General features: G+C 36.7%; 1 long non-coding RNA gene across 1 annotated transcript in view; it reads left to right on the plus strand.

The window, feature by feature from the left end:
* LOC144293663 (uncharacterized) overlaps positions 1 to 27,914 on the plus strand; it is a 652,264-nt gene that overhangs the window by 582,033 nt on the left and 42,317 nt on the right. The window contains exons 20-24 of the long non-coding RNA XR_013360887.1: positions 7,739 to 7,891; positions 9,532 to 9,812; positions 17,311 to 17,399; positions 18,309 to 18,365; positions 19,811 to 19,913. This is a non-coding gene — a long non-coding RNA (uncharacterized LOC144293663). The remainder of the gene's footprint in view (positions 1 to 7,738; positions 7,892 to 9,531; positions 9,813 to 17,310; positions 17,400 to 18,308; positions 18,366 to 19,810; positions 19,914 to 27,914) is intronic.

The raw sequence follows: 27,914 nt of genomic DNA on the forward strand, positions 1-27,914 counted from the left end.
GGGCTGTTGGGATCTGAGGGGCTTCTGCCGAAGCAAAGGGGTGCGCCCTAGCCCTAGTCAGTGAAGGACTGTAGCCAGGCCTGATGGATTATCTTTGAGCTTTGGACAAATAAGCTAGTCCCCTTTCAAAAATGACACTTTCAATTTTGCCAGTTCAGAAATAGCTTTTGTCTCTAAGTACAAGTTATGATCCCCATTGCTTCACAACTTACCTTTGGATCAAAAGTAGATTTGTTCTATAGCTTGGCTACTGAAAAGACCCACTTCCTCTTTTTGTCCTAATCTATGACTTAAACAGTATAACATATCATACAATTCCTAATGGAAAATATTTTCCTAAAGGGCAACACACAAGAATTATTTGACCAGCTTTTTGATTCAAGGAGGCAAGTGCCAGAAGGGACACAAACTGAGATTATTTTAAATCTGTAATTTAATTTTTTTTTGAAATTTTGGTTAGTGCAATTGCTTAGGCACCAAATAGGTAGTGATGATTGTCCCAGAGTTAAAAAATCAGAGTAAGAGGTTGTCATTTATGGTGATTTGACTTTATGGAAGTCTCTATGAATGCTGCAAACTTTTTCCAAGTGATGTTTTACAGAATTGCTTTTAAAAACCCCAGAGGGTAAATAGTATTCTCAGAATAAACAGAAAAATGCTGACCTTGTCAGATTTAGCTGCTGAAAGCCAAGCTGTTTTAAGACTTGGAGGATCAAGGGTCATGGTTATAAACAACGCAGATTAAAAAAAAAAAGGAAGAAAGTAAGAAAGCCAAAAGAAAAAAATATATATAGTGGGCTACACATGGATATAAATAATAAATAGGTTGACCTTGACAAGCAGGATATGAGATATATTTATGTAAAAATAAAGCAAAGAAAAAGCAACCTCCCCCCCAAACAAAACCCCCCAAACCCAGAGGCCCAAAACTACTTGAGAAAATGTTTTTTAGAGCATATTTAAAGCCGGAAATGAGTCACTTTAACTTCATCTGTTTTTGGTTTCAGAAGGGGAGAAAGGTCAAAGCTTCTTTGTTTTAAGTAAGCTGGTCACTACTTCTGAAGTGTAACATGATAGGGTTCAGGATCCTTAATGAAACAGGCATTTCCCAGACACCCAGAGCTGCAGGAGAGTTCTTTGCAGTGGCCGGCAAGAACTGGGCTTCCAGAAGGTGTCTTAAACAAAAGCAAGGCGGAGCATGACCCTTTCCTGACTTTGGTATCTGGGTGGGTGTCTGTAGCCACTTCAGTGGAGAGTAAGATGCTGGAATCAGCCACTCCTTACAGCAGTTTCATATATTATGGCACAGTGTAGCCCTACAACCAAACTATTCCAGTTCTCTTCAGTGTAGGAACTACACACAGAGCTTTGTGTTTTATACGCTGCCCTGATACAAGTGTTGTTTTTTGTGAAGCCTAGACAAAGAAACAAGTTAGGAGACTATTCTCATCACTGAGAGCACAAGCACTGACTTCTAAAAAATTCAACAGTCCTTAAATCTACTAGATTCAGCATCCTTCCAAAGGGAATGTTAAAGTGTAATCTGGCTCAAAGAGTAGTGAGGCTGAAGCTGACTGAAGAGGAGACGGATTTCAAGGAGTAATCCCAGACCCTGCTCTGAGCTTTAGAGGCCCAAACAAACTGCCATCTTCAGCAGGAAAGATAGAGTGTCTCCCTTTCTATATCTTCCCCAGACTTATCAGGGTAAGGAGGTCTAGACCCTGAAGAGGAAGGAGTTTTGAAGCACAGAAACAAAATTTGTACATGTAGTTAGATATTGAGGGCTTCCTCGCCTGGAAAAGGACAGGCTGGTGGCCGGCCTACCCTTTCCTGCCCTCCTCTAGTCTAGCTGGAGCATGTTGTTTCACATGTACCTCTGGACTATAGGCTGCTTGTTCCTGACTTTGACTCGGCAACCTTTGTCAGGCCTGCTGTATTCCTGACCTTGCTTCCTATGAGCAATATATTCACTCTGGGTCATCACTACCATGCCTGTCACCATTTTGCTTAATGGTTGGAGTTTGATGTTTTTGACCTTGGATTGAACCCGGTAATGAATAACTTCTCTATACTGGCTCGGCGGCTGAATTATCAGTGCCTTTCCCTGGCAATATGCATGTTTTCAATGATTAGAAATACAGCCTCCAAGGAAGAAAAGGGGGTGATGTTTACATGGGCTGGGCCTAGTTGCAGATTCTGGAGGTGGATATTCCAGCAGAGATGCATGTTCATAGAAGTGCTCCAAACTGTTTCGTGTAAGAACAGAAGCTATTCAACATCTAGTACAACCTGCTCCTTTCTCTTCATCCATTTAAGAAGGGTGAGGAATGTTTCCCAACCATGCAGCTCTTTATAGTTTCTCAAGATTTTTCATCTATATTATCCCACCAAATTCACCATGACCTTGAAAACTTAGTAGAGAAACTATTATCATCCTCCAAGTTTACACTACTAACAGATGGCAGGTCTGAAACAAAAATCCATGTCCTATTGTCTCCAGTACCTGCCATATTTCTACCACTCTCTGGCTCTCTCCTGCTTGCTGTTATAAAAATAGTAAACCCACAGTTGGAGAGTTCTAGATCTTTATGGAACCTTTAAATAATGTCTACTTTCATTTTATTATTGTTATCATTGTCATTATTATTCTCACAAAAGTGGAAATTTGGCTCTGAGGCAAAGAAGTGGCTTACACAGAGCTGTTAGTAGAAAACACTACATCTTCTGACTTTGAATCATACAACAGACACACATTCACAAGAAAAGAAAAAGAAGAGAGATTGAGATAGATTCATAAGACTCAGGAGACAGTTACAAGGAAGTACTCATTTCATGGTAGTGAATTTTAGTAAGGCTAGCTTCTGGTATGAAAAACTTCAAAATAATTAGATTTTTCTTAACTATGGAAAATATGAACAGAGTCTAGTTGTTGTTGTTTTTTATGATTTATTTATTTACGTGAGAGTGAGAGAGCATGAGCAGGAGGGGCAGAGTGAGAAAGAGTGAGAAACCCAAGTAGACTCATCACTGAGCCTAGAGTCTGATACTCGGATCAATCCTGTCACTACTCTGAGATCATGACCTGAGCTAAAAACCAAGAGTCGGATGCTTAAGCAACTGCACCACCCAGGTGCCCCACAATGGCTAAGTTTTTAATTAACTTTTAAAAAGCTTATTCCTTATAGTTCCTTTCTTTATTGAATATATTCTGATCCATAAGACATCATTGGTGATATACATATGACCAGACCTAGAATCTACTCTCAGAGGACTCTTTATATCAAAGGGTATTGTGGCAGTTTTAAACCACGAATGCAAATTCTTTGACATCCCTCCCATCAAAATTTGGGATCTGTGACTACTTCCCATGAATTTAGGTGGGCTTGTGACTGTTTCAGCCAATAACAATGATGCCACAAGACTTCTTAGTCCTATATGGTCACATACTTGATGACCTCAGCTGACATGTAAGAACCCCAGCAATCGTTATGAGGCCACCATGCAGGAGAGACAACACACATACTCTACATGTAGGCATTGGCTTTCCTGTCAACAGTCCCAGATGACCTCAATCTTTCCATCAGCCACACCAAAGCACCAGAATGTGAGCAAAGTCATCTTTGACACTCCCTACCAATCCATACCACCTGAATACTTCACAGTGACTGTCAACATCCCATGAGATAGAAGAACCACCTGGCTAAACCCTGTTCAAATTCTTTATCCAGAAAAATCACAAGACATAATAAGAAGGTATGAAGTTTTGGCATTTATTATATAGCAATAAATAACCAGAACAAGGATATAATAAATAAGTTTTAAGCAATTCAGAAACAATAGAAGGCATTAATCTGATCTCTGGAGGTTTACGATTCATGCGGGCTAAGGCGTAAGAAACACTCATGAAGAAACTAGATTAACAAATGCCAGAAAAGTCAAGGAAGTGTTAGGAAAAAGTTAGAATTGAATGGATCTTGTAGAGACAACATAATTTGGTGTGGGGCAGTGCAGGAGAAGAGACTACTGTGATATTTAGTGAGTGTTAAAGTTGGTGTTAAAAAACTAATACTAACTGATATTAGTAGTAGAAACACTAATCACCATTAATTTATTGCTTCTTATCAGCCAAGAACTTTACAAAGTCTTTTCCATTTTATTTATCTTTTAATGAACTTTCAGGATATGTATCCTTATACCTTTGTACCTGAAAGAAATATAACAGTTTGCCCAAAGTAAGACAATATGTGGCAGGACCATGGCTCCAATGGATTATTATGTTTGACTCTGAAGTCCATACTTTATTTTATTTTATTTTTTAAATTTTTTTATTTATTTATGATAGTCACACAGAGAGAGAGAGAGGCAGAGACACAGGCGTAGGGAGAAGCAGGCTCCATGAACCGGGAGCCCGACGTGGGATTCGATTCCGGGTCTCCAGGATCGCGCCCTGGGCCAAAGGCAGGCGCTAAACCACTGCGCCACCGAGGGATCCCTGAAGTCCATACTTTAATGTCTGTTCTATACTTTTCTGAAATCAGTTTTGACTAATGTGAGAAATATAACTGTAATTCAAAATAATTTCCTTAATTTTCTAGAGCTTTAGTAAGTAAATCAAAGGCGTGGTATGCATTTTAACTCCTCTTGAATCAACAATGTAAATCTAGTGATTAAAATGATTTTATCAGCATTTTTGAAAAATCATATAAAATGTGATCTTTGAAAAATAGAACCTTAAAAAGTCCCCAGTATTTTAGTATCATCCCTTTTTCAATAGCTTCTTTTTAGCCTAAAAAATCTTTTTTTTTTTTTTTTTTTTTTTTCCCACAATTGAGATGTACTGACATGTCTACAAGGTCCTTGTTGGGGGGATTTTCTTCTCAAATACTCAGAAAATACCCTCTGTTATGTAGCTGAATAGTTATTTCACTGAAGATATTTTAACCCCTATAAGCTATTAAACAAGCCTGAAATATGATGGAGCTCTAGCTTTCACACACTAAAATAAATGAATCAAAATCATATTCTTAGATGTGACTAAAAGAAAACACATGTGAAAAGGTGCAAAGATCTGCAGAAAGATACAGTTTAAGTGGTCATCTGGTCTAGAAAGCGTATGAGTAGATTGGGTGGTGGTGTTCTCTATGATTTAAATTGTCATTAAAAACAGACTAAATTCCTGAAGTGATAAATACAAGCTTTAAATCACCTACTCTGAATGTCTCCCAAAGCAGAAATCTCGTCTCTTAAAAGGAAAAAGTAAAACAACATAATGTGCCCACCAAAGAAGGCAGCTCTGTGTGAGAAGCAATGTTCTTGTGCATCTTTGTTCCAAGAAAGTGTATGGCATTGCTAGTGAGAAACACTCCATGAAGAGAGAGAACACTTTATCCAGAAATGAAGAGCTTCCAACATAGCCAGCATAGGAGTGTTTCAAAAGCAGAGATTTGTCACACACACACACACACACACACACACACACACACACAATGCCAATGGTCTGTTCCTCATTAAATGATTGATTGAATTAAGAATATTTGAAAATAGAGTGAATGTCTGTCTAAGGAAATAAAATGGCTGTAGATGTGTTAGTGTTTGACAACCTGTATATTACAAACACTTACCTGTCATTATTTGTTCTATTATATAGAAATGCCAAAATTTACTAATATAATCCTCTATAGTTGGACGTAAGATTACATTATTCTCTTTCACTAGTACAAAGAACTTGAGTATAAATTTTTTTTTTGTGGATTCATAATGATGTTCTTAAAATAAATTCTTACAAAACAACTTACTGGGTCAAAGAGAATGCATGCTTTTCTGGCATTTCTTACATAGGACCAAATTGTTCTAGAGGAAAGTCATGCCAGTTTATGCTCCCATAGTCTAGAGACTGATGCTTTGTTTTTACTGAATATAGCGAGTTTTTTTTTTCTAATATAAAAAGTATCCCATTTTTAGAAAGTGTGAATTTACTAAACCTCTTTATTCCATATGTTGTCTTTTACATTGTTTTTCAGACATATTAGTTTTTCAACCATCAGTTATATCAGTATATTCGCTATGGGCTCTTTTTTACTGTGATTTCAGCCAAACACCTATAATTTCCTCTAGATTTTTATGGTTTAACTTAAAAAGCACATTTTTAATTCACCCAGAATTCATTTTGATATCTAGTGTGAGGAAAAAATGTCTTTTTCTACTTTAAAAAATGTATGTATGTTAAAATCTATCCATCCAAGTGTGATTTTTCTTAAAAATTTTTATCTTAGGAAACCAATCACATATTCTAATGATACTCTGGACATATTTGTAACTTTTATCTAAAATTGTCTTCAATGCCAGTAGAAACTTTTAAAGCCACATAAACACAGCACTCTGGGATTTATAAGCATGCTTTGATTTTGATTAGAAGTGGAACAACTCAGCTTGATCACTTATTTCATACAGCAGACTTGGCTTTGATTGGCTTTTTGCTCTCTCTAAAAATAAAATCTGACCTCATTTGGTGAAGATCCACCATCACTAAGGATATTTCAAAGGATTTGTACCAGAAGTATCCAAAAAATTCCCAAAAGAGGATTTCCAAAAATATTCTTAGCAGTGGAATACGTGTCTTCCTAAAGTGACTAATTTCAAATTGGCAACACTAACTTTGTTGTATATATCTGGTTTGGATCCTAAGTTTTGGTTTTATTTCTTAATAATTGTACTCCTTATATTTTTTCTAAGACCCAACTTGCTAAGTGACTGGTCTTATATATTAAATATCTTATGTGATTTCAAATACCCATGTTACTTGTGGGAAAACCATTTATATCAAAGCAAGGAGAGGTTTGTGTGTGTCTATTTGTTTTATACAGACTAATTCTAGGACATATAGAGCATAGTATCTCACAGATAGATATAGGATTATGAACAACATTCTTGTTAAACATATATTCTTTTTCTGGTAGATTTAGTAATGAGAAACACAGTAAACTAAGCACACAATTCCTACATTATGCTAATTAATAAAAACATATGTTCTAATAAACCCTCTTTTTTAAACAAAAATTTATTTTCAGAAATACCAAAGAAAGCATAGGGATATATCCTAGGAAGTCAAGAAGAAGAAGTTTTATTTAGAGGTTGCAAGCTAGTGGGCCTAAATTCTTCCCATTCACTTAATGTTTTTTTCTGTCTTCAAATTGTCTTTTTTGTTCACTTGTTTTCTTTTTTTTAAAGATTTTATTTATTTATTCATGAGAGACACAGAGAGAGAGAGGCAGAGACGTAGGCAGAGACAGAAGCAGGCTCCCTGTGGGGAGCCCGATGCAGTACTCGATCCCAGGACCCTGGGATCACGACCTAAGCTAAATACAGAGGCTGAACCACTGAGCCACCCAGGTGCCCCTGTTCATTTGTTTTCAAAATGTAGACACCATTGGATGATTCCTATACCCCAAAGTTACCATGGGCTCTTCCCACTCCTGAACCCTTAGGTATTTGAATTTGCAATCCCTAAATTGGAATTTTTCAAACACATTCAGCACTAATTAAATAAATAAAACCCTATACATTTGAAAATGATGGTTATTCTTTTAGGAAGGGCAATGATTGGAAAACAACCAAACAAACATAGAGTAGGGTAATTTATCCATCAGCTATGAGAGGAAGAGTAATAGAATGCTGTATTAAATCTTTACCTTTGGAGTCCACTAACCTTTGATCTGTAACTTCTTAATTTTTTACCTAGATGTTCAAGGAGACCACATGCTTTGGGATCAATTTTTTCTTTGGTCAAAAAGCACCAAGCCAAGAGTACAAATGGAAGTCCCCTTGGCTATTTCCCTACTCTTTTCACTTCCAGCTTCACTCTGCACCTTGAAGAGATCTTCTGTACACGTGGGTGGGTATTGTAGCCGCATGTCTGCATATAAGTTCTGTCCACTTTCCCTTCTTCCCCAGAGCTACCTTGTAGTCTTGTGGTGCCCATACAGCTGATGCTGTTAGTTACTGTGAAAATGGACAAGGAAAGGGGGCCTAGGCTATTCAGGTCCTAGAAGCAAACTCAGGGTCATGTGAGCAGAGTTTAGAAGGTTGGTTACAGGCTTCAGATGGGTATGTCTTCTTAGCATAGTATACTCCTTGCTCCACAGGAAGTAGCATGGCTGGAGGAAGGCCCCAAAAGAGTTCTCTAAAATACAGGAATTAGAGTGGGGGAGCTTTTTGCCTTAGTCCAAGGGTGATAACTATTTCTTGGGACTAGTATCTTGGTGATTTATCTAGTCTTGGTTTCCAAAGCAGCACTTTCAATCTGCCATTTCCTTCACAAAGACCACAGTTTTGCCTGGGATGACTCTCATCCTTAAGATAGTATCTTTTTTTTTAAGATTTTATTTATTTATTCATGAGAGACACAGAGAGAATGGTAGAGACATAGGCAGAGAGAGAAGCAGTCTCTCCATGGGAAGCCTGCTGCAGGACTCCATCCCAGGACCCCAGGATCACAACCTGAGCCGAAGGCAGAGGCTCAACCACTGAGCCACTCAGATGTCCCTAAGATAGTGTCTTTACATCCTTCTGCTGAGACTTGCATTTCTGCCCGATGTTTGCTTCAGGCTCTTTGAGTATTTTATTAATCCAGAGAGTTGAAATCTCCACTCACCATCTTTTAAAAAAATGTATACTCATTGAAGTATGGTTGGCATACAGTGTTATGTTAGTTTTAGGTGTACAATATAGTGATTCAATAATTTTATACATTATTCAGTGCTCACCTTGATTAAATGTTACCATCTGTCACCCTACAATGTTATTACAATATTAGAGACTACATTCCCTATGCTGTACATTTAATCCCTGTGATTTATTTATTTTATAATTGGAAGCTTGTTTTGAGTCTGATCATGGTGCTGAATACTGGTCTTAACTCACACCATAGCCTACCTCTGGCTCCTTCTTCTTATTACCTACTGTGTTCTAGTAGCCTTGCCTTTTAACCCCATGGTCTTACCTGATCTGGAATCAAGTGAAGCTCCTATAGAAGTGATGATTACAAAACACTTGTTTTGGGCAGGATGGCTATAGGCTTACAGAGAAGTCAGAAAACAGTAGTAACCAGGTACCCAGGAACCAGCATCTAAAAGGCCCTTCTGAACCCATTGTTAAATGATTAAGAGGCCATTTCAAGGAGAGGCCTCATGTTCTTTCTGAATGCATGTAAATTATCCTAAGAGGAGTCAAACGGATTTGCCTTTAGTGTAGGCCCTACCTTGTAGAAACATTCTAGCCTTTCTTCTTGCAAATGCCTGAAATTGCTTTAACAGGAATACTGTCTTTCATTCCATAATTAGAGACAAAAGGCTTAAAATACACAAGCCTGACTATGGTTAGGCATTTACAGAATCTCATTCACACGCAAGTGTCATCAGTCAATCAATCAGTTAACATCTATAAATGGCAGATATTAGATTTCTTCCTTTTTGATGAGTGAGTGTGGTGGGGAATATCATAGAAAGAAACTTAGAAAATTCAATGCTTTTTCAGTGTGGATGGAATTGCCATTGAGATGGAGAAAGAGGAACATAAACAGAAGGCCAGGAACCTAGAAGACAACATTGAAATTTCCTGGATTCAATCACCTTCTCACCAGTCCGAATGTGGAACTCAGTCTCAATTCAGTTCCACTGGAGTTGGAGTCAAAGAATATAATCTACAGATGATTAATCAGTTATGCGATTATGTTTGAAGAACGGGGTATTACACTACAGATTCTTCAGAGAAGAGACAATAGCTACCTTCAGTTTACATTTGACATCTGAATGCAGGTATGAAGCAGCATCTCATGTTGTGTGGAGTCTTAGGGTAAGTCACAAGTTAAAGCATGAGATGGGGACTGTTGTACAAAGCTATCCTCAAAGATGGCTAACGATAAATTCATATAGCAAGAAACGGGATCTGCCTTTTCCATAGGAAACCAAGCAGAGCCACATGTTTGAAATGCTTACTTTGGAACATGCAAACAAGTTTGATGTCAATCTGCTTTTCAGGATTTCTCAGCCTAAAGGATTTTGTTCTTCCTGAAGAAAAACAAACTAGAAGGTCTGATTATAAGTAGGCTAGATTCCTGATAGGATGCTGGGATGGGGGTGGGGAGCAGAAAGCAACATTTTTGCCACAAAATGCTTTGCTCCTAGAATCTATTGCTAGAGTTAGGATGGGCTTTCAGGAATTCTTAAAACTAGATAGCAATCCATTCATTAATTAATTCAGTCACTAATGACACAAACATTTATTGTGTATCAATGGGAGATAAAGCATAAGCTACCAGGGTTTCTTTTGAGGAAGATACAAATATTAGCCATATAAAAGCTTGGGCTTTTTGGTTTCTATCAATAGAAATCAGCTGAAGCTAACATTGAATCCAGGGGAAATTTATTATAAGGATATATGGCATTCTAAGCAAGAGAGTATACACAAACCTCAGGAAGGGATGCTTCAAGAGGCCACAGAATTTATTCCTTTATTACTGGGGCCATCAATACCATCTCAGTACCTGGCACATGATGAATAGTGCTTGATTAATAGTTGTATAAGATACTTGATTGACAGTTATAAAATAAATTAAATAGGAACCAAGAACAGAAAAGTCTGTAGCAGGAAACCCAGAAAGTGGTCACTTGCCATATGTTACGTCTTTGCATTTGCATTTGAGTTCTCCCTCCTCACTTAGAGAATATGGCTGTTCTCCCACCCTGGAGTTTAGATCTTACAATCCAGTTACACTTCTTAACTGTTTATAATTCTAATAGGCGCAGAATAGATCCTCATTCCCAAGAGGTGGCTTTACCTTTGTGACCAGGAGTAAGATTATGTGGAAAACCATGACTGTGGAGGACACACCTAGATAGAACAGTTCTTTCTGAGTGATTTATGGCAGACTTGGTAAATAACCAGGCTGAAATTGGATCCTGCAGTAATAGGGCCTTTTATATATATAAAATTATATATATTGTTCCTCAGTGTTCTATGCCTGAGCTTTCTCTATTCAGTTTCCCTGCAGACATGCTACTTACACCTGTGTTTTCAAATTGCCTCTTATAAGTTTGATTCCCAAATCTGTATTTTTAGCATAGAGCCCTTTCCTGAGCTTCAGATCCACATATCTGTCTTCTTACTTAGTTTTTCATTCGCGTCTCTTAGATACCTCACTTTTGACATGCTCAAAACTGAAATCATCTTCCCTCCAAGATTTGTCCCTCTTCAAATATCCTTGAACATGAAAAAACAAATACATATTTTTCAAATACACGGTAAAGGCCATGGTGAATGTTGGCAAATCAGTTTCATTAAAGGCAAAAATATGGATACGAAAAGGACATCTTGGAATTTGGAATAGAAAATTAAAATCTGAAAACTGCCAACAATATCACACATTAATAAAATGTGTGCCCACACATAGTCTGAAAACAAGATGTAATTTGGGAATTCAAATCAATTTATTTGGCCATTGGAGGAAGACTTGCTACTAGTGCGACTATACATCCCAGTTTTCCTGAACAGTTAAATTTGTTCCTGTTGGCCCAGCATCTTGTCTAGTTTTCTGTTTGTTTCCAACGTTTTATTTTTAGCAGAATATTATTAATGGTTGAATTAAACTAGTCTTACAGGACTTTAGTAGAACTCCACTAGCTTCTGCCATGGGCTCATCCAATAATGGGTAGTAATATGCAAGGTGAACAGAGTTTTCATTCAATTACCAGTGATAAACCATTTCTCTATTCCTAGCTTTTTTCCAGAGGCAGTGTGGCTAACCTTCCATTTCATCTGAAGTAGCTAACTGCATGTGGTGTCCATGGAGTAATGAGTGGGGTATTATACTCTGATGCCCCTGATGGTACTCAGCATACAAACCAGTTGTGCCAGGGCCCATACAGAGACCTGTGAGATGTGCAGTCATCTATCAGTGGAGTCAGTGGGAAAATGGGAAACTATAAATTGTGTATACATGAAATGTAAGCAGGTAATAAAGGCTGAGCACAGCCTGCCACAGAAAATATAAATAATAATTGATACACTCTTGTTAAAGTGATTTTGATATTTATTGTATTATGCAACTCTGTAACTATTCAATTGTTTTATTTTTGGTAATACTTTTCTATTTCACAATATACTTCCTTTCAAGCAAAAAATTAAACTGAAAAACAAAAGTGCATGTTTGTTGAACAATTAAATATTGGTTTATCATCGTCAAGATATTTTGATGTTGACTAACTTGCACAAAAGGTTAGCTGACATTTACTATACACTGTCCTCAGGGGACATAACTGTACATGTAAATAGAAGATGACAATTTGCTAGGCACCATCAGTGTATATAGTAAAAAAGAAATGTCTTTTAGAGACTGAGTCCAAAGTAAATTATTTAACACTTACCTATATAGTCAATATGTTTATCTATTACTCTTTGACATGAGTTTTCATTTAGATCAGATGACTGCTCATCTCAATTAGTTTCATTTATTTTGATCCCAAGATTTATTTTGTATATAAAAAAATGAAGTGATTGTTTTTATTTTTGACCCATTAGGAGAAAAACTCCTTAAAGAGTTAAATGATGTCAATTTTATGTCAGTGTCATCAGATATTTCAAGTAGAAAATTAATTCCAAAAGTAGTTTACTTTTTTCCATCCAATTTACAGAATCGAAGTAAAGCTTTTGAAAGTGCATTTTGTCATAGATGAAATGCATGACATTATTGGAAATTCAATTGTAAATTCTTTACAAAGGGCAACACTGAAAATAAAACTATTTGTTTTTGCGGTGATCATACAAACGAAATTTGGAGTAGAGTGGCATCATAGTAAAAACAATGTTTTTAACAGATTAAGAAAGTTATGGAGCAGATATATATATGCAGACTTGGTTATGGTACACATATAACTCATAATTATGTCTACACAAACTGACATATTCTACTCATGAAAATAGAAGTAGTACTGTTTTAGAAATAATTTTATTTTGGAAATTTTACTTTTGGATAGATCTGCTGCATAGCCCCACCAATAAAATAAGAACAGCTAATTAGCCAAAGCAAAATAATTTTAAAATTCTATAATTCCCATTATTTTTTGCATCTTCCTTAGCTCTTAAACCTGTCCAGCTTTGAATGGTCAATTATATGATTATCCCACCTACTAAGGAAAAGGTATCACTGCCCATCCATTGAACAAAGACATAAACCAGAAGGCCGTTTGACTCTTCCTTCTCATTCAAACATCCAGTCACTAAATAATCTTAATTTTAGCTAAGTTCCCATTTCTCGGTCACTACTTCAATTCAGTGCTTTAGCAGTCCTCTTTCCAAAATTGCTTCAAAAGACTCTGTCTGGTCTTCCCTTCCTAATCTTTCATCTTTTCAATCCACCCTCCATACAGCTGTCAAAGTGATAGTTACTTGAGAACACAATCATTTGAAAGTTCTCAATTTCCCACAGAATGAAGTTCCAGCTTGTTGCCATAGAAGGTTTCTGCCGAGCTTTCACACCTCATTTCTTGCCCTCTGTGTGCCCTGCACTCCTGCCATATCTGTGCATCCGATAGACTTTTCCTTCGGGGGTGGGAGACTGCCGAAATTGGCTGAGCCTCTTACAATGTTTTTCCCTTTTTCTCTGCTTGACTAGTAGCCTAAGGTGCAGTCCTTCACAGTAGCAGTTAGCATACTGTGTTGTAACTGTGGCCTTGCTATACTCTTCTGTAAACTGAGTTTCATTAGAACAAAGTATATATTTTCAGTAATGACAATACTCTCTTACACATCAAAAAAATGCAGTGAAAGTGGATACAAGGTAGAAAAATGAGTGCTGTGATGAGAGAAGCAAAAGAACAAGTTATTTCCAGATTGAGAGAGGGGAAAATTCACACAGAATCTGAATTTTTAATTGATCTTGTGGTGTGTATAGGATTTGAACGCGCAAGGATGGAAAGAGAAAAAAATCTTGGGCGAAACTACTGCTTAAGAATATAGAAAGTATCTTGGAAACAGTGAGAATTTAAGTGTGGGCAGAGTGAATTATAACAAGAAGTTGAGAGGTGAGGGATATTTAGAAGGTCCAGACCTAGATTCCCAAATGTCAGTCTGAGGTTCAGGCTTTATTCTCTTAAGAATGGGAAATATTCTGAATGTTTGAATAGGAGTCATGCATCTATGTGTCATCTGAAAACTATATGTAAGATGGCTTCGTAATAAGAAAAGAAAAGGACTAGTTAGGAAATCATTGCTCAGGCTAGATGTACAATAGACAGTGCTGTTCTGGAGTCAGCCTGTACTTGCTAGTGAGCGCCAATTGCTGAGTTTTCAGGAATTTTGTGAGTGTTTATACACAATCATTATTAAAAGTGAACTTCCAATTAAATAATTCCTATTAAAAATAAAGGTAATAAATACTCAAAAGTACTCATACTTAACTATTATCTATGCATTTCAGGTAATGCATATCTGCATTGTACACAAGCTAAAGTGCTGTAGTATTGCACATCTCTTCCTAACTCAGTTTTAGTGACATTATGATGGTAGCTTGAAATTAGTCATGACAGAGTATTTACATTACAGTGATTGGCAAATACTATAATCATGACTTGATTTTTTAGAGTGTTTATTGTCTCAACTTAAGAAAGTAATGAAGAAAATTTTAATAATGCAGATTAAACTTAAAATATGTCATGTCTATAGTCATTCCATTGTGAATAGCACAAAAATTCATAGGATATTTTTCTAATAAAATATTATTGTCTAGGGCAGCCCAGGTAGCTCAGCGGTTTAGCGCTGCCTTCAGCCCAGGGCCTGATCCTGGGACCCGGGGTCGAGTCCCACGTCGGGCTCCCTGCATGGAGCCTGCTTCTCCCTCTGCCTGTCTTTCTCTCTCTCTCTGTTTCTCTCTCTCTCTCATTAATAAATAAATAAAATCTTTAAAAAAATAATAAAATAAAATGTTATTGTCTAGAAGTTGCCATGTTATTACTGAATGAGTGAAGTTCCTACATATGCCTTTATTGTTTTGGAATGTTTATAGCAGAACTTCATTAGGTCATCAATTGTAATTGTTGATTGGCTCTGGGTATGAGAGTTTGGTGAAAATCAATAAATGAACTTTGTAAGAATGAACTGGATCTGTGAAATTTACAACAAAGAATAGTATATATTTTATTATAATTTTTAAATTGTGTGCTACACATCCTTTATATTGATAACATTTATAATAAATACATGTATGTTTTCACGTGCATATATACACATACACATTTTTTGTTGAGGGTGAATGACATATGGCACACTGCTGGCAATATGACCTTCACAGTAAAAATGGGGAGAAAGGAATGCTTTCAAAAAATATTTGGAGGTTAAATTACATACAGCATGTGAAAGCTGAATGTAAGGGAATGAATAGTGATTCAGAAATGTATGAGGCTTTGAGACTTGTTGAAATATAAAGCATAAGTAGAAGAGATTTATTAGAAATAATAGTTAAGTTTTTCAATATTGTATAGATTTGGGAGTCATCTGCACTGAGGTGTCCCCAAAGTCATTGTTGAAACTATAAAAGGAAGAAAAAAAAGCTTAGATCTATCTATGAGAAGAAACCTAATCTTAGGGGAAAGGGAAAAAAACAGGGAAATGCAGAGAAAGAATCAAGAGTAATCAGAGAAGCAAGAAGAGATCAGGAGACTGTGGATGGGGTCAAAGGAACTTGGTAAAGAAAAAATGTCAAAAAGGACATTATCAATAGAAATGAAGAATTTGCAACCAAATCTATATTTTTGTTTGAAACCCGCAAACTAAAGAGGCAAAAATTAATTAGATTAGAAAAGATCACCAAAGGTGACAGTAAAAGATAGACGTATGTTGTAAATGTTCTCCTAAAAGAATCAAGAATAACACAGGTAATTTATCTCCCAGGATGTCTGTAGGTTTGTTAAGAACCATCAATCCCCCATTAAACTTTAGTGAATTGCATTTATACTGCCTTGACAGAATCACAAATATAGGCTGTAGTCTGAGAATGGAAGAGTCCTTGGATAAATTTGCCAAATACCTCAAAATCAAGTCCAGGAATGGTAGTAGTAGTTGGCACGTTCTGGCATTAGGGGATCTCAATTACTCACATGAGAGCAAAATCTAAAAGTTAATCCAAATGCTTATGAGGTGAAAGACATGTGAACTACATGCCTGACACAGACTCATACTTGCAACTGAAGTGTGAGCTTTACTTGATAAGTACTGTGACCAAAAATGGATTTGCAAGGAAACTGGACAGCAGGCTTCGTCAGATTTCTCATCATTCAGAGGTTACACCAGGCTGAACAACAAGAATCAACACTGCAAAAGCATGAATAGGGCAACACTGGCCTGTTTCCTACTAGGTGCAACTAAAAATTGACAAGACAGGCTTTCAAAGTTATATTTGAAAGCCTGTTATGTCCCTCAATTACATATGAAGAACTTGAATTTTCTGGAAACTGGAGGACTGGGCCAAGGTCATGCCTCTTGAGACTTGGGAACTTGTGTTCTACATATTCTGGAGACACTACCTTGATAATCGACTTTGAAGAGATGTTCCCTACAAAATTCAAAGACCTCTAGCAGTAATTTGCATTTTATTAGTATTGTTGTCAATATTATAATTTTATGATTTCTCTCTTATGTATATCAAGGTCACTTGATATTTAATATACATCTTTGGCCAAACTTGAAGCGGAATTACTATAATAGTATGAACATGTTGCACAGTACTATTTTTTTTAATCTATAAAAATATTTTTCTGTGTGAGTGTAAAGGCAAGAAGAACGTTTTATCTAAGGGGGTAGGGAAAAATCAGGTATACTCTTTCCAAATAAGGTTCTGAGGTTTTTGGGGTTTTTTTGTTTTTGTTTTTTAAAGATTTTACTTATTTATTCATGAGTGACACAGAATGAGAGAGAGAGAGAGAGAGAGGCAGAGACACAGGCAGAGGGAGAAGCAGGCTCCATGTAGGGAGCCTGACGTGGGACTCGATCCCGGGTCTCCAGGATCACGCCCTGGGCTGAAGGCAGGCGCTAAACCGCTGAGCCACCAGGGCTGCCAGGTTCTGAGGTTTTGAGTGGATATGGATTTTGAGGGGATGCTATTCAACTCACAACAGCTCATAACTGAGTTGAAAATTTTAGGAGATATTAAAATCATTCTAAAAATCATAGATAGAAGTTTTCTGAGCAATAAAGACTATATTTTGATTTATTTTGTATCATATTCTCACTTATTTTTCACTTAGTTGATTTTTCTTTCCCTAGTTGCTCCTGTCTTAGAAGGCTATGTGTTACAGATGTGAAAGGATAAATTCACCCCTGTGGTTGATATTTATGGGAATGCAAGGTGACGGGTAAGTTGATGCACTCCTTCTAAGTATTTGACCCACAAATGTAGCCAGACACTTAAAAATAAAATCTGTGTTTCCTCACTGTGTGGTTATATTAATATCAGACTAAGTGACTTCAAGACAAGGAGTAGTGCCAGAAATAAAGCGGGCATTTCATAATGATAAAAGGGTCGGTTTATCAGGAAGACATTTTTAATGTGTATTTGTCTAATACAAATACAAGTCTCAAAATCTGTGAAGCGAAGATGTACTTAAATCCACAATCATAGTTGGGCATTTTTAATACTCTACTCTTAATAATTGATAGAACATATAGACAAAAAAATTTGATAAGGGTAGAGAACTTTTGGTACTGTCAATAGTCTTGGCTGAAACAGTATTTTATAAAACATTTCACCCAACACTGCAGGATACACTTTCTTTTCACGTATATATGGGAAGCTGACCAAGGTAGACAATAGTGTAGACTGAAAAATAAGTATCAACACATTTTTTTTAAAAAGGGAAATTGTCCAGAGTATATTCTCTAACCACAATAGGATTACATTAGAAATAAATGATATAAAAAAATGCTAAATATTTTGAGATTAAAAAAGGGTATGTTTTATGAATAAGATCTCAACTCTTAGAAAGAATGCCAGCAAAGCAATTTATTCAACTCTGTGAATTCCAGGTAGGTAAGGAAAAATCACTAAACTGATGAAGAAAATTAATGCTCAAAACCAAGTAATCCTTTTCAAATTTATAAGTAATAGGTCTCAGTAAAGTTATCTTCTATATTGCCTTTAACTGATGGCTGGTTGCATCAAAAATGATGTATTTAGCATTATAAATAATCCTTTCAGATATGTTAGGATTACTTAGGTAAATACTCAATGTTACTTCTCATGGTCCCATCTTCTTTTAAAACAGCTGGAATCTCAAAGACCTCCTGGAGCCTCACAGGGCGTTGCCAATCATCTTGGAAATGTAAGATAAATGCTTTTTCTACATATGTTAATGATATTGCTTATTGACTATTTACTCAGCTCAGATGTAATTGAGATCATTAGGGAAGCAAAAGAAACTCTGATCCTGTCAATACCTGACCTTTTATAATAGCTGGTACGTGCTGTGTTACTGGGTGTCAAACCAGCTAGCCCCTACATGGCACACAGCTGTTCCCGCAGTACAAGCAGAAGCAGAGGTGCCATTCCTCGTTGAAAACTTTTTTTGGGAAAAAAAAAATCTTCCGCTGTAGACATGGTGTTTCAAAAATCAGACAAAATATATTTCATGGAAAATCTATTTTGAGATCGACATTCATTTGAAAAGCTAAAACTAGCATCCGGATAAAAAAAGGAAGGGATGAAACATCAAACTGAAAATATCTTTCTATATTGTGACATTTTCGCAAATGTAAATGAGACCACCTTTAAGGCTGTCACAAGCAAAGAAATTCAACTGGGGTCTTGATGACTGAAGGGATGTTAAAGAATCTCTCATCAGCGGACCAGAAAGAATAAAGCAAAAGCTATCAGTGATGTGCAGATGTTATCAGGATGTGACTTCAGCACAACCCCACATCCCCATAGAGACAAAACTGCAGATGTTTAATATATTACAGGAACTTACCACAAATTTTGTTTTGCTTCTCCTACTTTGTAATGTTTAATTTTTTTTTTAAGGCATGAATTGCACTTTTGAAGAACTTCCTCTAATCTTAATGACTTTGTGAGTCTAAATGTCTACTACTAGGATGCAGAGAGTTCTGGGTAAAGTGGCAGAGCAGTTACCACCTGGGTGTGGGGCAGTGTGAAGGATGCAAGGGCGGGATCTGTTCTAGCGCTCAGATGCAGATGGTGGGAAGGGAGTTCTCATTGCCGTGTGATAATGGAACCCTAGGTGTGAAGTAGAGACCTTGCACTGATTTCACAACAAACCTACTTGAAATCTGCTCACATCCTGGCAAACCAGAAGAATTCATAGAAACTCACATTTGTTAAACAGAGTAGAAAATATTTGGAGATGTGAGCAAATAGTTCTGCCCAGAAGATTTTTTTCTTCTTTTTAAGTTGAAAATGATAGAGTAATGAGTTAATAGATTATTTATATTGTTTCAAAGGTAATGATTTACCTGGGTGAGGATTCTGTTTGGGGGTACTGCTGGGTTTTCATTTTTATGTTCTTGAAATCAGCCAATTGGAAAGTCATGAAAAAGTTGTACCAAGACCTATATTTCTTTCGTTTTGATTAGTTTAGACATAGTCATTTTCCAGGAAAGTTTTGTTTTCTAAAAAAACCAGCCCATCTACTCTGTTCAGATGCTGTTGTGACCCCATCTCTGAGTGAGTGTGGGCGGTTGGGGTGGAGTAGGTCAGGCTGGTCCCCTCTTCTGCCGCCCACTGACAGACAGTTTTTCTTCTCTTCCTCAGGGAGCCAACCTTGCCCTTCGGGGCCTTTATGCCAAACAAGCCTACATTGTCTGCATCAAAAGGACAGAAGATTACAGAATAAAAACAGAAAAAGGAGAAGAAGGTAATTTTTTTTTGGAAAAGCAGGACGATGTCTTTGAGATTAAAAACGTAAACCATGCTAATTAGTTTTGGGGATGGGTTCACACTTCCAAAAAATAATTTATAATCAGAAGAGTAAATAAAGGAAGCATATCCAAGGTTTGCCTTTTCCCTTTAGCGGATGTGATTAAGGTTGGTGTTTATAAAGATGAAAAGTCAGAGACAGACATCACCTAGAATTAGAACTGGCTTGATATGTATTCTTACAAATAATTTTCTTTGGGATTCAGGAAGGAATGAAGGGGGTTAACATATTGTACTTGATTCCAAAGGGAAGAGATTGAAGGACAAACTAAAAAGTAGAGCCCTGCTTTTTCTTAGAAGGCTCAAGTGAGCAAATTCTGGTGATTAGAAACAAACCAAACTGAAGGCGAAGCAATTCCTGGTTTTAAACCAAAGACAGAGCAACCGCTGGGTTGAAAGCACATTTGCATATTTATGTCCACATGGAATGCATGCAGTAGAAAGTGAGCACAGTTCATCTGTAGAGGTTGGTTTATTGTGGGTCTGTGTTCTCTTTATGTTTCTAGTCCCATTGCTCGGCACAGTGCCGGGCACGTTCACATTGCCCAATAATGTTGGTTGAATTAAATCATCGAGCAAGAGAAAAGAACCCTATTCTGGATATTAGACAAAGTAAAAGATTCAAACACTGGGAGGCTTCAACGCTCTCTGTCTAAAGGAGCATCTTGACTTGTAAGAAAATTTCATGTAATTTTTATGCCAGGGTAGGCAACTACAGAGGGAGTGAAAGAAATCCTTCAGCGTAAGGTGGTTCCACCTTCTGCTAAGATGTGACCGCCAAAAAAAACTCAAAATATTTTGAGGAGATGCTATCTGCCAAAGGGATTACCACAATACATGTAGGATCAAAGAAAATTCCACATTTTACCCTGGTGATTAGCTGTAATTAAATAAAGTAAGTCTTTTTAAACTTCATTAACAGCAAGACGTTTGCTACAGCAGAGTGGGCACAAATCATCCATTCTTAATTAAAAGATAATCCACAGGATGGCCATAATCTTCGCCTAAAAATACACCGTTTCCCCCTGAAAGATTTTCTCATCAAATAAGGATAAATAACAGTTTCTATGAGTTTAAGCCATGAAGGAATGGATGCTCCTCCCGTTTGCTTGAGTGAGTGCTGAATGTGGCTGATAACATCACTTTGGCATGCTATTATCTAAAATGGTAGGATACCTCACTTCAGCAAAGTCTGACATAAATCTTTGAAAACAAAGACATTGCATATGTATGAGCTGAAATAGATATGACAGTGTTGGCACATTAATATTCCTGTCACTAGGGGGTTTCAAACTTTTAAGGAGAGGATGGGAATGAATTCAGACTGTAGCTGGTAAAATCGGGCAACATACAGTAGGACGATTAGGCATCGCTAACCATAGTAAAATATGTACAGAAAAAGGGTTCCCTTGCTCCCTGACTTTGGTAAAAAATGACTGTGGGATTATCTCTGGGGAATGCCAAGAATAATTAATTTGGTTTAGAGATTTGCATGGTTGTTCTAAGCATACTAATAAGAATGTTCCGTGAAGACCAGTCCCAATCAATAGAAGAGAGAACTGTGTTTTCTTGTGTAGCCACTGCGGTGGTTCATGGGTAACAGATGCTTCCACTTATTCCACAACAACCCTCATTAAAAGTAACCGTGAGGCCTAATTGAATAGTTCTCCTAGTAGCTGGATTTGTGCAGGAAACAGTCCTATTATTGTATGTTCCACAGTTATTTCTTTTCCCGTTTTTGCTTGCTGATATGAAAAGCTTTACCATAGCCTCTTTGCTTAACACCCCAGGAAGAAGTAAATGGGTGGAAAAATAAACTTCTTTCTACTCCCTCTGACTCTGTATGGACTTACTATGTGTTGGGAGGTATCTACTTAGAAATGCCAACCATTGTTAGAAAAGCCTGATAAATCATCAAATTCTCGACAATCACCACTTACCAGGGAAGGTGACATAACAGTTGCCTTAGATTTCCCCCGGTATGGGGGTGAGCAAGAGTTATTCAACACGAAGTCTTAATGAAAAATCATCACTAAGTTCCACTTATGGTGTTTGAAGTCGATGTTGAAATGTTAGAATTTTTCTTTTGGTAAAACATATGCGTTGACCTGGTGAGTGGAAATGAGGGCCTGCTTAAAAGATTTTTTTACCAAAAGCTTTTTGGACACATTGCTGTAGCCCTGGGAGGCTTGGTCTGAGCCCTGAACAGCAGCTGCCCAGATGCAGAAAAAAAGGCTTCAAAACCTCTCCTTTGACAAAGAGACATGAAATAATATCTGACAAAGGCATCGCAAGCAAACATGATGGCAAATCAGCAATTATACAGGCTACAAAGGAGAGCACATCTCACTTCCAAATGTCTTTTTTCTTCTTCTTCAAATTTTACTAATAACATCTCATAGAGGTGCTTAGGTCAGTATTTTTAAAAACAATTTAATATATGACCGTGCTTTGGGTTTGGTTTAACTCCTTTATTACACTAATGCTATTTGGCATTTCATGCATGTGTCAGCATTGTTTTTGAATGGCAAAAAAAGGTTGGGACTAAACCAAGCACAAAGACAGACACTTGCAGCTCGCTATCTGTAACTTTGTTTCACAAAGGAATACATATTCTGCCCAGTTCGGTTAAATGCCAATGCGCAAAATACCACCATCTCTTAAACGGAGTCTTCTATAGAGAGAAGAGGACCGATAATAAATGAAATAATATTGGTGATAAAAATGGCAGCAAAATGGACCAGATCCAAGTTGCATAGCTTCACTCTTTAATCTCAGACTCTATTTATTTATTTATTTATTTATTTATTTATTTATTATTTATTATTATTTTTTCAGACTCTCTTTAAATAGCTTGTTCTTGATCTTGGAAAATAGGTAAGAGAAAGGCTTTGAAAAAGGAGTCATAAGATTACATTTCGATGTGAAAACATTTATTTGTGTTTTTTTTTTTTTTTTTGTCAAATAGCACACCATGAACCAATTTACATTAACAAAATGAATCTTGATCTCATCTTATAATAAGCCATCATTAAAACCAGATAGGCCCAATGAGTTGAAGCCCGGGCTTCAACTACATTGGTTATGAAGGAAAACAATAATGATAATAAAAGTAATAATACTATCAATAATAATAATAAATTAGATGGTACATGTGCTCTACAGATAACCACAATATATACCTCCTCAAAATCTCGGCTTTTTTATTCCATGATGATCAATCTGTTACTGATCAAAGACATGTTGTATCTCAAATAAGCAAAATGCTCATGGTATGAAATTACTGATATGAACTGTAAAGTAAAACAAAGCTATTTGGCCCTTTAAAATGTTCTCTTTCATGTTGACTCCTTGCAGAAAAATAATGAATTGCAGCCTCTGCTTCTTCCCCTGACATATTTGGGATAGTTTACATGACTTTGAAATGGCTTAAATATTTTACCACCCACTAGAGAATGTTCTGAAAAGGGGAAGGAAAACATGCATTTGTTTTGCCAGGGGTCATCTCTTCCTGTCTCTGTTCGGTATGTAGGAATACCAAAGGTGTGCTGTTTAAAAGGAAAGGGAAAGCAAACTTAGTCGAATGTATTAAAGTACAGGAATATAGTTTAAGGGTTAGATTAAAAGATGCTTGAAAATGAGCGATCAATCCGTTTACCACATGGTCTGTTAGGCTAAGGACACATGTGCTAATCAAGTTACCTAGGAAGTGGCTGTAGATAAAGATGCTCCTAAAATTATATCAGAGATGTAAACAGCAGACTTCTAAAAAGCACTAGAAAGATGTAGTGTTTTCTCAATCACATTCAGATAAAGATTTTTTTTTTTTATTTACACCCTCACAATTCTTTTAGGATAATCTCTTCTGTTCTGTCAGATAATATAGATCAAACTTATTGTGATATTATGTTTTCTGATAACAATGAGAGTCAGAATTTCAGCATATCACTGATAAGGCTATCATATTCTTTTATTTATTATGTATAGCATAGCTGTTGTGATTTAGACTCTCGCAAAAGCTAGTGCTCTCTTAAAACATTTCAGACATGCAAACATATTTGGTTTTAAAGATTACAGTATACCATGTCTTGTTTGTTGGGATTAAACATTTGTGTCACGTATGGGTATACCACGCACATTTCCTTGTTTGAATCGAACAAGAATGGTCATGAGCTGGATTCTAAATGGAGTTGGAACATTTCCTACCACAATCATTTCACACGAAATGCAGAAAAGAAATATCTACAAACAAGTGTGAATTTGGTATTACCAATGAAGAATATACCCCGAGTCCCTGGGTGGGGACTCTAATCTTTAATCTTTAATCTTATGTGCTATGGCATTTCATTATCTAGCAAAATAAGTCTTCCATCTTTTGCTACGATTTTATATAAAATAAATAAAATACGCACTTCTTTCCTTATCCTTGCCTTGCTTACTCCTCAAAAAAAAAAAGATATGTTTTATAAAAGAAGTTGTTATATTAAGATGTATGTCTGCTTTCCTTCAGAAGACAGATGAGAGTGCTTCAGCTGCCACTAAAGTTGTCGCTCTTTGTAACAAAATGTAATGCTGCATATATAAAAATGCAAAGTGTAATGTAGAGTCAAATGTCTCTCAGCACAAGAGTTGTTCGTTTTAGCACCCATTTTGTTGGTATTTATCAACTTACTAATTATAGGCAAATTGCTTCCAACACGAAAACTGTGATGATTAGCAGTTTTTTCTGCTAACTCTAGTCTACTGTAGTTCCGGTAAAGAATGTCAATAATCCAGATTCCTTTCTTTTTCCTGGCTTAGAAAATGTAAAAATAAATTCATCAGGCTAGCATTTCTCAACTTTTGGGAAATGTTTTTTGGCAAGATGGGGGTGGAAAAAGGAAAAGGGATGGGTTCAATACACCAAATCAGGAAGGTCTACTTGCTACCTCCCATCACTTGGGACAATCTTGAAGGCTCACTGGAGATTGGTCTATCACAATATGGAATCAGGTGATCCTAATGTAACGAACGGAGTAGCTGTATTTGAGCATTTGAATAGGAAATGCATCCACTACTAGAACCTCAGGATGCAATCTCGATATTCAAGGGAAGAAGAATAGCCTTAAGAATGACCTCACGTGCAATCATTGATACCTAGCAAAAGGCTGGCATATATTGTTTTAAATGTCTCATATAACTCTTCAGCAGAGATATATGATATTGCTTGGTCAGACATAAAACAGTTTGTAACCTTCAGACCTCCATTACAGTCCTTTAAAGTGAGCTCAAATGAAAATGGGAGCAACATGCCAATCTAGAAAATGTTTTCATAACATGCAATACAATAAAAGGTTGAATTTTCTATCACCATTGCTAATTTCACCCATTTGTTTCTCATTACAATAAGTAAACAAGATTAAATGGAAAATCTTACAGTTCACAGAGTACATTACACAGCAGAAATGTCTGTAGCAAATACCGACTTAGTGTCTTAACCAACTTATGTGCCTCTAAGTGACTATTTCTCCGTGCTAGGAAGTTTTTACGATTTTAAAGTTATATTGGCAGGTTCCAGTCAACAATGATGTCTGCGATGGCCTTCTTTCTCCAATACATTGCTTTTAGTCTAATTGCTTATTTGCGGTCTCAGCAAGCAGAGAGAAGAATTTTATCCTCTTTGCCTTGTCTCTGAATACTAACTAGCTGGCCCAGCCGAGGCTCTCTAAAGAGAGAAACTGCATGAGAGACACAGTGCATTTGACACAGTCAAGAGGTAAAAGAAAGAGCAAAACAAAAGTCTATTCAGGACTGAATCCTCTGATATTTTCCCCCATCCCCCAACCCCTTTAAAAATAAAGCAAAAGGGGGGAAAACCCATAAATCCATGCCTGAATGCCTGAGGTTGTCAGAATAAAGGACAATGAATGACAGGTGACTGTCAGCATAATTCTGTCTCCAAGTTATCACTTTTTGGCATTGTTAAACAAAAAAGTGTATACATAACAAGGCAATATGTCATGTGTTCCCTGTGAATGCACATAGTTCAATATAGGAGAAGCAGCTGAGTATTTCCACATGGGCACATGGGTTTCCCTTCAGTTCCATGTATTTTTGCTGGAAAATGTTCTGAAATTATGAAGTGTTTTTTTAGTGACAATAATGCTAAATAACTTTGGGGAAACTGCTGAAGGGTTACGAACCTGCTTTTCACTTCTTTTTAAACAATTTATTTAAAGACTGACTTGATAAATAAAACTCCTTGCACATGTTGCTAACATTAAAAAAAAAGAGAGAGAGAGACCACTGATGAGAGTTTTTCTGTTTGATTTTTAAAAGGCTCCTCTCAAGCGATTTTCCCCCAAGATCTCTTTACACTTTCATCTTCAGAGACTGCCTTAATCCTCCTGTCTTTGTTGTTCCAATGTCTGATCAGTTTGTTTTAAAGTCGCATCTACCCCACATTTCCTAGAACTGAAACTTGACTTCAGGCACTTATGGTTATAAATCCCTACAAACGGGTAGGCTTTCTAGAGAAAGGTGGAAAGTGCTGAAACGGGGAAGGGTTTGATGAGTATTTAAATAATGTGTATTAAGTTGTCTGGTGCATGAACTACAGGTACAGAGGGATAACAAACGTGAAGTGACGGAGTAATTTGTAATTAAAATAAGTCTGGCCTCTTCTCAGATTACTGGCACACTCCAGGCTGTTGACCATCTGTAGTGGAAGGACAAAGATTCTATTCTCAGTTCCACTGGGCTTGGGAAGAGACACAACTGCCTAGAGCCCCAAGTTTGTAGGTCTTGCCACGGTGGGCATGAAGATGTTTCACAGTGACCAACCTCCTGATGCCAGGCGTGACCATGTGATGAACGGAAGGAGTATGGAGACAGTGACCTGTGCCACTCTAAGTGCGCACAGGGCACCACTAAGGCCGCACAGGGCACCACTAAGGCCGAGATCAACTGCTGTTACCACCCCAGCAGGTGTTACTATACATTCCAAATCTTTCAGGGAAACCAAGAGGGAAGGGAGAGAGCACAAGCAAAAGAAAACAAGAAAAATGGGAGAAAGTTAATTTCCTGGTTGTATCTTTTTTCTTTTGCTTGCTATGAGGGAAAAAAAATCTTAAAAGAATGAATATGAAAGGATGCTGTGTATTTCACAAGGAAATAGAAAAAATTATTTGTTTTACTTTTAAGTTTGGAAACGCAGAGTACTTGATGGAAAACATTCGTCAGACACGGACTTCAACTCAGTCTTCAAGAAATCTATGTTTGGAATATTTAATGAACTGATCATATGAGAATTTTCCTCGGTCACATATGAAGTATGTTTGCACAAATAGGTGGACAAAATTGTTGCATTCTGTTTTTATTTTTTACCTATGGTGGGTACAACTTAAACCGCAACATTTACGCATTTATTTCAGAAGGCCAAACAGAAATGATTATATCCAACACCTGAAAGTGTTTTTGTATAATCTTTATTTGTAATAATTGTATTTCTACTGCCTTTTATAATGGTCTTTGTGAAAGAAACTAAGTAAACAATGGTTTTAAAAATCTTCCAGGTTTATTGCTATTAAACTTGAAAGTCATAGATAAAATTATTTTAAAATACAAGATTAGTCTAATATTGCTTATGGTTATTAGGAAATCCCTGGGCATGGAAGTTATATATGACACCAAATGAGACAAAGACTTAATGTGAGAGGAAACAGAAGGCCAACTTTTAACTTTTAACAAGTGAAATTAAATATGCGCATGTTAAAAGAATGAATCTCTTTATTTTTTTTTTAAATTTTTTGATGGGGGAGAGCTCAAATGACCCAAAATTAAAGATTACTATTCAGTAGCTGTGTGAAAAGTTTTTCTTAATGATAGTCAGAAAGTAGGAAGAATTATGTTGTGAATAGCAAGTACTTCATACTAGAGCCTTTTCAAAATGAAGATATTT

Source organism: Canis aureus, chromosome 2 (assembly GCF_053574225.1).
Source record: "Canis aureus isolate CA01 chromosome 2, VMU_Caureus_v.1.0, whole genome shotgun sequence".
NCBI lineage: Eukaryota > Metazoa > Chordata > Mammalia > Carnivora > Canidae > Canis > Canis aureus.